General features: G+C 42.5%; 1 protein-coding gene across 9 annotated transcripts in view; it reads right to left on the bottom strand.

Moving 5' to 3' along the window:
- Nucleotides 1-12,565, bottom strand: part of LOC119861038 — a 362,455-nt gene that overhangs the window by 105,129 nt on the left and 244,761 nt on the right. For 4 of the 9 annotated variants that reach the window (XR_006274115.1, XR_006274117.1, XR_006274116.1 and 1 more), the window contains one exon: nt 8,342-8,402. The exons of the other annotated variants lie outside the window; for them this stretch is intronic. The gene's annotated coding sequence lies outside the window, so the exon portion shown is untranslated. The remainder of the gene's footprint in view (nt 1-8,341; nt 8,403-12,565) is intronic. 9 annotated transcript variants of the gene reach the window in all.

The following is a 12,565-nucleotide window of genomic DNA, read 5'->3' as shown; positions in this document are numbered from 1 at the left end:
GGCAGGAATTCTGACAGGTTTCAGAGTAGCAGTCGTGTTAGTCTGTATTCGCAAAAAGAAAAGAAGGACTTGTGGCACCTTAGAGACTAACACATTTATTTGAGCATAAGCTTTCGTGAGCTACAGCTCACTTCATCGGATTCTGACTCCACCTTAAGTTAGGTAACCTGTGATGATGTTCAGAATACAAGTATAAGTCATTTTCCAAGTTTTTAAGCCTACTGTTAGGCCTGTAAAATTGTCTCCATCAGAGGTTATATTTACATTACAATCAAACTGCAACACTGAGTCTCACAGCCTAGACTGACTGCGGGCGGTTCACAGGGCTCGGGCTGCGGGCCTGAAAACTGCAGTGCAGATGTTTCGGCTTGGGCTGGAACCTGGACTCTGAGACCCTCCCCCTTTGCAGGCTCTCAGAGCTCAGATTCCACCCTGAGCCCAAATGTCTACACAGTAGCCTGAGTCAGCTGACCTGAGCCAGCCCTGGTTCTTTTATTGCTGTGTAGATGTATACTGAATGCATTTGACGTTAATCATAAATCTCTGATCATACTCAAGTGAGCCAAATTAGAAATACTATACATACACCGTATTCATTTTTTGCCCTCAAGGGGTAAGAATATTGTTCCTTCTGCCCTTCCTTCTGCACATCTGAATGTTTTAATTATCTGTATAATCACCCAACAAATTTGGCACCAAAGTTCTCAGCAGGGGCTCAGAACTGTAATCTTCTCACCTCAAAAAGAAAAGGAGTACTTGTGGCACCTTGGAGACTAACAAATTTATTAGAGCATAAGCTTTCGTGAGCTACAGCTCACTTCATCGGATGCATTTGGTGGAAAAAACATGCATCCGATGAAGTGAGCTGTAGCTCACGAAAGCTTATGCTCTAATACATTTGTTAGTCTCTAAGGTGCCACAAGTACTCCTTTTCTTTTTGCGAATACAGACTAACACGGCTGCTACTCTGAAACCTTCTCACCTCAGTGGAAGTCATTGGATTGCTTACATAAGAAAGGGTTTGCAGGCTGGGAAGCACAGGCACGAAGACCTGGTTTACACAGAGATTTTGTAGCAGTAGAACTATGCTGATTAGGGGTGTGGGTTTTTTTACCAAAATAGTTAGACTGCTACAACCTTTAGTGTGGATGCCAGTTATACCAGTACAAAGGTGCTTTATACCAGTATAGCAGCAGTGGCCAAACTTACTGACCCTCTGAGCTGCATAGGACAATCTTCAGAAGTTTGAGAACTGGGACACACCCCAAGACCCACTCCCCTTCCATGCTGGGCAGAAGTCCCTACCCCCCCACCCCACTGCAAGGCAGCGGTCCCAAGCTCTTCCCCGCAACAGTCTTGTAGGTGGAAAATAGGGGTGGAGGGTGGGAAGGGGCTCCGCAAGCTGCACTTTAAATGGTAAAAGAGCCACATGTGGCTTGCGAGCCACAGTTTGGCCACCCCAGCAGTATAGCTTCTTCCCCTCATAGAATCATAGAATCATAGAATATCAGGACCCCAGAAGGTCATCTAGTCCAACCCCCTGCTCAAAGCAGGACCAAGTCCCAGTTAAATCATCCTAGCCAGGGCTTTGTCAAGCCTGACCTTAAAAACCTCTAGGGAAGGAGATTCTACCACCTCCCTAGGTAACGCATTCCAGTGTTTCACCACCCTCTTAGTGAAAAAGTTTTTCCTAATATCCAATCTAAACCTCCCCCATTGCAACTTGAGACCATTACTCCTCGTTCTGTCATCTGCTACCATTGAGAACAGTCTAGAGCCATCCTCTTTGAAACCCCCTTTCAGGTAGTTGAAAGCAGCTATCAAATCCCCCCTCATTCTTCTCTTCTGCAGACTAAACAATCCCAGCTCCCTCAGCCTCTCCTCATAAGTCATGTGCTCTAGACCCCTAATCATTTTTGTTGCCCTTCGCTGTACTCTTTCCAATTTATCCACATCCTTCTTGTAGTGTGGGGCCCAAAACTGGACACAGTACTCCAGATGAGGCCTCACCAGTGTCGAATAGAGGGGAACGATCACGTCCCTCGATCTGCTCGCTATGCCCCTACTTATACATCCCAAAATGCCATTGGCCTTCTTGGCAACAAGGGCACACTGCTGACTCATATCCAGCTTCTCGTCCACTGTCACCCCTAGGTCCTTTTCCGCAGAACTGCTGCCGAGCCATTCGGTCCCTAGTCTGTAGCGGTGCATTGGATTCTTCCATCCTAAGTGCAGGACCCTGCACTTATCCTTATTGAACCTCATTAGATTTCTTTTGGCCCAATCCTCCAATTTGTCTAGGTCCTTCTGTATCCTATCCCTCCCCTCCAGCGTATCTGCCACTCCTCCCAGTTTAGTATCATCCGCAAATTTGCTGAGAGTGCAATCCACACCATCCTCCAGATCATTTATGAAGATATTGAACAAAACGGGCCCCAGGACCGACCCCTGGGGCACTCCACTTGACACCGGCTGCCAACTAGACATGGAGCCATTGATCACTACCCGTTGAGCCCGACAATCTAGCCAGCTTTCTACCCACCTTATAGTGCATTCATCCGGCCCATACTTCCTTAACTTGCTGACAAGAATGCTGTGGGAGACCGTGTCAAAAGCTTTGCTAAAGTCAAGAAACAATACATCCACTGCTTTCCCTTCATCCACAGAACCAGTAACCTCATCATAAAAGGCGATTAGATTAGTCAGGCATGACCTTCCCTTGGTGAATCCATGCTGACTGTTCCTGATCACTTTCCTCTCCTCTAAGTGCTTCAGGATTGATTCTTTGAGGACCTGCTCCATGATTTTTCCAGGGACTGAGGTGAGGCTGACTGGCCTGTAGTTCCCAGGATCCTCCTTCTTCCCTTTTTTAAAGATGGGCACTACATTAGCCTTTTTCCAGTCATCCGGGACTTCCCCCGTTCGCCACGAGTTTTCAAAGATAATGGCCAAGGGCTCTGCAATCACAGCCGCCAATTCCTTCAGCACTCTCGGATGCAATTCGTCCGGCCCCATGGACTTGTGCACGTCCAGCTTTTCTAAATAGTCCCTAACCACCTCTATCTCTACAGAGGGCTGGCCATCTCTTCCCCATTTTGTGATGCCCAGCACAGCAGTCTGGGAGCTGACCTTGTTAGTGAAAACAGAGGCAAAAAAAGCATTGAGTACATTAGCTTTTTCCACATCCTCTGTCACTAGCTTGCCTCCCTCATTCAGTAAGGGGCCCACACTTTCCTTGGCTTTCTTCTTGTTGCCAACATACCTGAAGAAACCCTTCTTGTTACTCTTGACATCTCTTGCTAGCTGCAGCTCCAGGTGCGATTTGGCCCTCCTGATATCTTTCCTACATGCCCGAGCAATATTTTTATACTCTTCCCTGGTCATATGTCCAACCTTCCACTTCTTGTAAGCTTCTTTTTTATGTTTAAGATCCGCTAGGATTTCACCATTAAGCCAAGCTGGTCGCCTGCCATATTTACTATTCTTTCGACTCATCGGGATGGTTTGTCCCTGTAACCTCAACAGGGATTCCTTGAAATACAGCCAGCTCTCCTGGACTCCCTTCCCTTTCATGTTAGTCCCCCAGGGGATCCTGGCCATCTGTTCCCTGAGGGAGTCAAAGTCTGCTTTCCTGAAGTCCAGGGTCCGTATCCTGCTGCTTACCTTTCTTCCCTGCGTCAGGATCCTGAACTCAACCAACTCATGGTCACTGCCTCCCAGATTCCCATCCACTTTTGCTTCCCCCACTAATTCTACCCGGTTTGTGAGCAGCAGGTCAAGAAAAGCGCTCCCCCTAGTTGGCTCCCCTAGCACTTGCACCAGGAAATTGTCCCCTACGCTTTCCAAAAACTTCCTGGATTGTCTATGCACCGCTGTATTGCTCTCCCAGCAGATATCAGGAAAATTAAAGTCACCCATGAGAATCAGGGCATGCGATCTAGTAGCTTCCGTGAGTTGCCGGAAGAAAGCCTCCCCTAATACCATACAACTTCACCCACACCTAGGGGCTGTACCACTTTAATTATATTGATACAGGTAAAATGTTACAACTTTTGAGTATTTAGAGAATGCCTTAAAATTTATACCAATGTAGCTATGAAAAAACCCATACTTCAGACTGACACGGCTATACCAAAAAAACAAACAAAAAAACCCACAGTGTAGAAGCAGCTATACCAATGTAAGAGTGCTTCTGTCCGCATAGCTAATGTCACTCAAGGAAACAGAGTTCTTACATGGGCAGAAAACTCCTTCTGTTGGTGTAGACTGTGTCTACAGAGGGGGCTATGCATGCTGAGATAGGCTCTGTAGTGTAGACATAACCTAAGACAAAGTTTAATACAGAAAATAGTTTTTCAACTTGTATTTCATCACCTGAGCCAGGGCTTTTGGATGTTTTGAACATTAATAAGTGACTTGCACAAAGGTGTGGAGGTTACATGCTTCATTGTGTTGCCTATACTTTGACATTAAAGCTTTCTTCTACTCAAAAAGAGCAAAAGCCTGTATTTCTGAAATAGCAAACATTCAAAGAGAGAAAGGTTTTAAATATACGTCTTTTTCAAACAAAATTCTGAGTTCCAGGTTTGTTATTTTAACTAGCCTTGTATCTGCAAGAAAATCTACCACCCAGTCTGCATATCCTATGTTTGCAGGCATCAGTCCGTTTTGACCTTTGGTTCCGACCTAAACTTTTCCAACCCATTCATTCCATCTTAACAAAAAGTAGCTTCTGCAGGGAAAGAGATGATAATGTGTCTGCAAAAGGACTGACTCTTTGTGCAGTTGAGGGGGAAGTGCCAGTATAACAAATTGCTCCTGTTCAAACCCATCAATTCAAACCAAGCATCTGAAAAACTTGACAAGACAACTCAAATGACCCTTACGTTCTGGTAACTGAAAAAGAGAAAGCATTGTGTACGGAAAAACGTGTGGTGTCTGGTGCAGCTTGCTGCTTAGATAAATAGGTAAAGTTGTTTGAAATATTCATCCTGAACCTCAGACCCAGGCAAATTAGCCTTTGGGCTCAAGGTTTCGTTGATTGGGAACCTTAGTCCCTGCTTACAAAAGTTTGGTCAACAATGGCTAAAGACACTCACACAGATGGGAAACCTGCACTGCTCTTCTCTCCAGCCAATCTCTCTTGTTCCAAGAAGGCATCCCTCCCAGGCTCAGGAACCCTAGGATCGCTCCAAACACTTGGGCCAGTGTGGGCTGGGGGTAACTCAGGCTCCAGTATCCTTCAGAATGGCAAAACCTGCCACTCGGTGGGGCCAGAAAGGAAAGAGAAGGGGTTATGTCTCCCAATGAATGGATTGCTGTTGTCCCTGATCCTTGTGCTGGCTACACCTGCAGGGAGGGAGCCTCCCTGCTTTTCCTTTTGACATGGTCTGAAGTCCCTCTGGAGATAAGATGCTGTCTATTTCTTTGTGTACCTAATGGGAAATATTGGGGTCTTATGCTTTTGTTGGACTTGTGCACTTAAATACTGTTTTAGTGTTTTAACAGAACCTAACTTACCACATTAACCAGAGTTTTCCTCATCCACAGTGCCTAGATACACCTGGGGTGGAGGGGGCGAAAGGGAGGCTGGGAGATGCATAAACTTCTTGCACTGAGATATTTTAAAGCCATCTAAATGCAGGAAATTGCTTTGGAGATTTCAAAATCTTCAGAATCCCTCTAATTTGTACATTGCCTACCCTATTGTGTTTGCAGGCTATGGGCCTGCACACACCACATACAGTATTTTCAGGATGTGTGTTTCTGAAACTGTCCGTATCGTCACAATCCTGAACTACTCCACAGTGGGAGAGTGAAGGGAAACTGAGTAACTACTTCAACTCCAACTGTACCCCTCTCCCTCACTTCACATCAGGGTGTTGCTCAGCACTCACTCAGGGGGAAGCTTCCTATCCAGATAATAACCTGGTCTGATATTATTTTCTGAGATTAAATATGAAAATAGTCCCCAATACTGTAGGATACAAGGAGAGGAAGGAGAGAGAGAGAGAGAGAGAGAGAAGGTAGAGGGACAATCCTGAAGCCCTTAGTTAGTCAAAGCTCCTGCCAACGTCATTGGGAGTTTGCACTGACGAAGGAGTTCAGGACTTGGCTCAGAATGCATAAGCAACTAGCCCTGAACCAAAGCAATGAGCCTCAGTCCTTTGCAGTTATTTGTACAGGACAATTAAAATTGTTTTAGAAATTACATTTTTACCTGATCTGAAAAATTACTCTAGTATCTAAATTGATTTTAATTAACAACAGCTCTCCGGCGAGGAATCAATAAGTGATGGGTCCAGTTTTCAAAATAACCCAAGAATGATATTCTGTATTCAGCATCCGAATACCAGGTGATATTTTTATGTTTTGTGTGTCACAAGAAAAATTAATCAGGTTACCTTAGAAAATTGGTCAAAAGTTTTGCAATACTATATAGTATTTAATATAACCCCTTTGTACAGTACACAGCTTTCTCTCTCTCTCTCTCACACACACACACACACACACACACACTTACAATTTTCTGGTTTATTCCTTGCTTCTGTGATGCTAAATTCATTCATGACCCCATGTGAGCTCAAAAAAGAGCCCCGGGCAGCTCTATCTTCACCTAGTCTCTGCAGCATCATGAATTTCTCAGTGTGCCCTTTTAAAAAACATATATTCTTCTCCTTTCTTTCAACAACAGAGTGTAGAGGGAGAGGGGAAGGGAGATCTAATGCTTATATAACAAGCAGTGCAAATATACACATCTCTCACTGCTGCTCCTTGCCCTAAAGAAAATAAAATCCCCTTTTCAATCATCCTTGGGGGGGTCAGTTTTCCTCTTCCCCAGTCACCTAACCTTATTCCATGACAATATCTGTTTTGCAGAACAAACAGGCTTCCTGGTCACATGATTACAGCAGAGGTAACATGCTTCCAAAAGACTAATGGCCTTGTCACTGCAAATCCAACCTAATAAAGGTCCCATTTTTAAAAAACAATCTAGGAAATCAGGCAAAAAGTGGATGTTGTGGGGTATTAACAGAGTATATATGTGTGGGGTGATTGTTCAAAGGATGAAGCAAAAGTGATAAAAGGGCATTTTATTGAAACAATGATGACTTATTTTACACTTTTCTTTCTTCAACCAATTATAATGGATGGTAATGAGCTCCATTTTGCAGCTAGAGAAACTGAGGTAGAGAGAGATTGTTATTATTCCAGGGTCACACAGCAACTTGGAAGGAGAACTAGTACTAGACTCTTCTGAGTCTCAGAGCAGTACCTTATCTACCAGACCACCTTGTTTCCCTCCAACACAGTGGTGGGCAACCTGTGGCCCGTCACGGTAATCCGCTGGCGGGCCACAAGACAATTTGTTTACATTGACCATCCACAGGCATGGCTGCCCGCAGCTCCCAGTGGCCACGGTTTGTCATTCCTGGCCAATGGGAGCTGCGGGAAGCGACGGGCAGCCTGCATCGCATCCTGCAGCTCCCATCTGCCGCGAACGGCCAACTGCAGCCACTGGGAGCTGCAGGCAGCCGTGCCTGTGGATGGTCAGTGTAAACAAACTGTCTTACGGCCCACCAGCAGATTACCCTGACGGGCCACAGGTTGCCCACCGCTGCTCTAATGCCATGTTATTTTACCTCTCCGATACCTGAGCTGTCATGGAGGACATTTCCTGTCAGGGAATGGGCATCTGGAGACTGAATATCAAATTCTGCTCTCATTTGTTTTGTTCAGCTCCATTGCACTTCATTGGGGGTGCATAGCAATAACCTTCAGAGTCAAATTTGGCTCTATATCTTTAACTGCTTCTTTACCATCTGTTCTCTCATCTAATTTTGGATGGGCAAATGGGTATGAATCCCAGCCGTGTGGCAATGATATCACCTTTTCCATGCTACATGGGTTGTACTGATAAGCAAAACTAAGATTTGTCTGTGTTCCACTATTTCTACTTGACACTTTAAACATTGGCCTTTCACTTTCATCGTTCAAAGGGAAGTGACATTGCTTGGTTTATTTCAGGGACTGATATGGATGAAAACTATCCCTGCAAAGATGTACTTTTGAGCTTGCAGAAAGTGAATGACTAATATTGGGTATAAATATTTTGTCAGGGCAGATCATTCTTTGTAAAAATCTGTTTTTGCTCTAGGAAGAGTAGTCTATAGATCTCTCTCTCTCCCTCTCTCACAGGCAAGGTAACCCCTACCTAAAACACAAGATAAGGGAATTAGGAATTACTGTAAACATAGCCCTACTGAAACAAACTAAATCTTAAAAAACATATTCATGTTTATCATAAATAAATAATAATAATAATATTAAGTGCACTTACATCAACTTTTCACCTGAGGATCTCCAAATCCTATCAGACAAACCACATTTGGTGTAGGCCCCTAGAAGGAGAGCATGGGAAACAGGAGTGTGGTCACTGACGTAAATTAAATCCAGTTAGTTGAGGATAGTTCACAAATGCCCTTAAGCATGAAAGAGCCTGCTGCAGTGCTGTGACCATGCTCCCATCTCAGGAGGATTGCTCCTGACTCACTTCTGCACGAACTGGGGTATCCCCCATGCCCCACCTACACCAAAGGGGCAACACTAATGGGACATACCAGGGTCAAAGGTCTACACTAATTTTCACAATACCTCTATGAGGGACTGTAAACAGTGTGAGAATAAGCAACGTCCCCTTAAGATCACAAAACAAGTCAGTGTTAGTGCAGAATCAAGAACAGAACTGAGATATTCTGGCTCCTGTTCTCCAGCTCTGACCACCGGAACAAAAGGCCTCTCTCACAGTCATGGGGCATTAAGTAGCCAAACAAATGCTTTGTAAATTTAAGCCAGGTTTTTGCTATTTTAATATGTGGTACTTTAATCATCACCATATAATTGCAATCTTTTAAAAACAGATTCTAATGTAAATCTCTATACTGGGGGTGGGGGAACGGTGTTGAAAGAGTTGTTTCCCAAGCCAATAAATGGTAATGGTTCATTCATAGTATCTGTGAGTACTTAGGAATTCAAAAATTTACAGATTATTCAGTTGTACGGCTATGTACAGTTATGCTGCCTCTTAAAACTCACTGCAAATATATTGCTGAAAAATTACTCATGCACACACTATGCCCTACAAAGTCAACCTAATTTCTAAGGAAATAGCTTAGTTGCTTTTGATTAGTATTATTACAGCAGTGCTTAAGAGCCTCAGTTATGGACCAGGAACCTCACTATGTTAGACACTGTACAAGCACAAAAGTAAAAAAAGAGGTCCCTACCTGAAGAAATTTACAATCTCCTGCTCTACAAAGTATCCAAAATGTGTTAATTCTCAAACTGGATTAATGATCTATAAAACAGCTATAGAGTTTGTCCTTTCATTAAACTCATTTTTGTTTTCTATAAAGTAATCTTCAATTTGGAATTAGGAAACAAACTTGGTGATATTACCAGTTTTTGTTTTGCTGTTTTTCTAATAAGAAAATTGACAATTTTGGGAGGATCAGTGAGTTTGATCTAAGATGAAAAAAAATCCCTTTCCATCAAAACACAACTTTTGGAGGAAAAATGCAATATTTAGAGAAATGCATCTTTGGGGGACAAAACTGGTACTAATCCAGCCACGTGTGCAAAATTGTCTATTTTATTGTACTTTTAAAGTTTTTTTTTTGTATATACAGAACCTAAAGGGAAAGAGAAACAACAAGATACAAAATTAAAAACAAAGAAAACTTACAATGACTGTTTAGAAGACTCTGAAAAATCTTCTAGAATCCGTATTTTTAAATGACACAAACAATGGAACAAATTTAGCCCTTTTGTTTTACCTATAAACTGTGTATATAGGTACACACACACACACATATATATTCTTTCTACAGGTAATGAAATAATCAGGTCCAAGAGGAACAGAAGGAGGATTTGTATCAGAAAAAGAATGAAAAAGAGAATGGGCCTGATTATGATCTCATTTACACTCAAGTAAAGCTTGAGTGACTCTACTTAATTTACACCATTCATAACAGTATAACTAAGATCTGTATCGGGTCCATTAAGAAAAATGGATGCAAGTTATCACTAATTTTATTAACTCACTCAGGTGGGAAACAATTTTTCCAGAGCACCACCTGGGCTATTCTCAGCAAAATAACACGTTTCTCCCACCTACCAAAATTGCTTATTTTCATGACAATTTCCAAGAGAAACTTAAACGAGTGATTGTGTCATGGTATTTTACTAATTTGTAGCAATGTATCTAGCGGAGTTCTATCCGATAATATACAAACTGTACAAATCCATGTAATGCTTCCTTCATGGGGAGTGTAGTTAGTCACAGTTGTAATTGCACTATAATTCCAACTCTGCAATTTGCTATATGACCTTAGATACGGCCTCATCGGATTCCTATAGAAGTTGATAGATCCCCATTGACTTCAACTGGAGTAGAATGGGCCCTTCATCAATCTCTGCCATAGATTTACCAAACAGTAAAATAAGATTAATAACCGTCATCTATCCCCAGATGGGGATGAGTGGAGAGTTTGTTTTTTTGGTGGTAGTGGTAGTAATTATGAGACGTGGATGGGAATGACAGGTTAACATTGTAATATATTTTTAGATCCTTGGAGGGTTGTTCTTGTATACCTGAAAGTTATTTTATTATTAAGTATTATTTTCAATACTTATCCATCTATTCATTTGATCATATTATGACTCCCTAATTATTTTTGTCGTCACCATCATAGTTGTTTGCTTTCTTTATAGATGAAAATAAATGAGAGCTGTAGAAACAGTTTCATACCATATGCATGTGTGTATATATATAATATAAATATATATAAAATCCTATTTCTCAGTTTATTAATTATTTTTATTATTTTAGAATGTATTGGCAAACATTAGATCCATGGTTATCCTGCATCAGTACTTATTGCACTGGGACTCAGACAATCTGAGTTTAATTTCTGGTTCTGCCACAGACAACCTGGGCCAGCTCACACACGGATGGAATTTCAGAAGAGCTCAAGGCTCCTACCAGAGCATAGATGTGAGCTGAGCTCTTTTGAAAAATCTGCCTATTCCCAATCTGTACTATCTCCTTCCTCAGTCTTGTGTGTGCTGATTCTTAGTTCTTTGGGCGGGGACTGTCCCTTACTATGTGTTTGTAATGTGTATAGCACAATGGGGTTCCTGATTTTGAGGAATTTCTAGGCACAACTTTAATGCAAATAATTACAGCAAGGGAGAGAAAATGCCTCTCCAAATATAAAAAGAGGTTGACTTTGGCTACTCACCAACAACTTTCTATCACGTTGACCGACTCACATAGTGGACATGCCCAGCAGTTGTTTTTTATTTCAGAGTCTTTACTTTACTCCCTCTCATTTCTCTCCTTTTTAAGTCAGTTCAAGGTCCTAATGTTTTTACCAACTTATTTTTAATGGGATTGTTAGTATCCAGAAAGTCTTGTCAAATAATCATTATGTAGCTACTACTTTCAAGGCCACCTGTGGTTGTGTTCCACTTGTTTTTGTGTTTTTTTGATCCAGTTACTAGGGTAGATATTATTTGTTTAAACGTGGGGATGGTCAAATTAAAAACATGTTTGTCTGACCCTCTCCTATCTGGTCTTCTGAAGGTGTAGCTGGTCCCTCTGGTTGATGGTCCAATTACTGACATTATTGCTTCATCTTTGGCAACTCAAATGTATCTATTAGCCAGCAAAATGGTGTTTGTGAACCCTGTCTCCAGAGACAAAATCAAGGCTGTCAGCTACTGAGTAATCGCCCCCATTGCTTTACTTCTATTATTCTTCTACTAAGTAACAAGGAGAAGGGGCTGTTTAAAATCAGGTTTTTAGCCATTTTTATCTAAGAGGGACATATTCCTCAACCCACTGTTCAGCTTCAGATCAGCTCTTGAGCCAAAGACTGCCTTGGTAAACATGCTTAATTATGAATGTGTTGCTCAACCTCAGGGCTCTCCTTGTCTCTGCTGCAGATATTGCTTGACTTGCAGTATCTTCCAGTTTTGATAAGTTTTGCCATAGACCTCACATCACAGGAGTTGAACTTTTCTTGTCTTTTCTTTCCAGTGTCCTCTCTCTGGGTATACTAGGAAACAAGCATTCTCCTGTACCTAATCTGTAGGGTTAGCATTTTCAGAGGGACCCAGAAGCTACAACTGGGGCCACATTTTCAAAAGAGCTAGGCCAGAATTTCAGAAGTGCTCAGCAACCCAGATCCTTCCATTGTTCCCAGTAGAGTTCTGGGTCATGAGTTCTTTTGAAAATCTGCCTCCCCACAAATTATGGGTGCTCAGCCCTTCTTACAGTCTGCCTGAGTACTTCTGAAACTCTGGGCCTGTGTTCTCCTCCTCCCCACCCCCACTCCACAGAACCCATGCACCCCCAGGTGCACAGCACAAAGGAGAGCAAAATAGTGCTAATTACTCATTTAAATCCAAATCCCACCAAGGCTACTGGAAGCCCTCTTTGTGAGACCTGTCTCTTCTGTTAATGCTGCTCCTTGCAGCATTACTGATCGATAAATGGAGT

The sequence above is a fragment of the Dermochelys coriacea genome, chromosome 9 (genome assembly GCF_009764565.3).
Source record: "Dermochelys coriacea isolate rDerCor1 chromosome 9, rDerCor1.pri.v4, whole genome shotgun sequence".
NCBI classification, from domain to species: domain Eukaryota; kingdom Metazoa; phylum Chordata; order Testudines; family Dermochelyidae; genus Dermochelys; species Dermochelys coriacea.
This window is presented reverse-complemented; position numbering and strand designations above follow the sequence as displayed.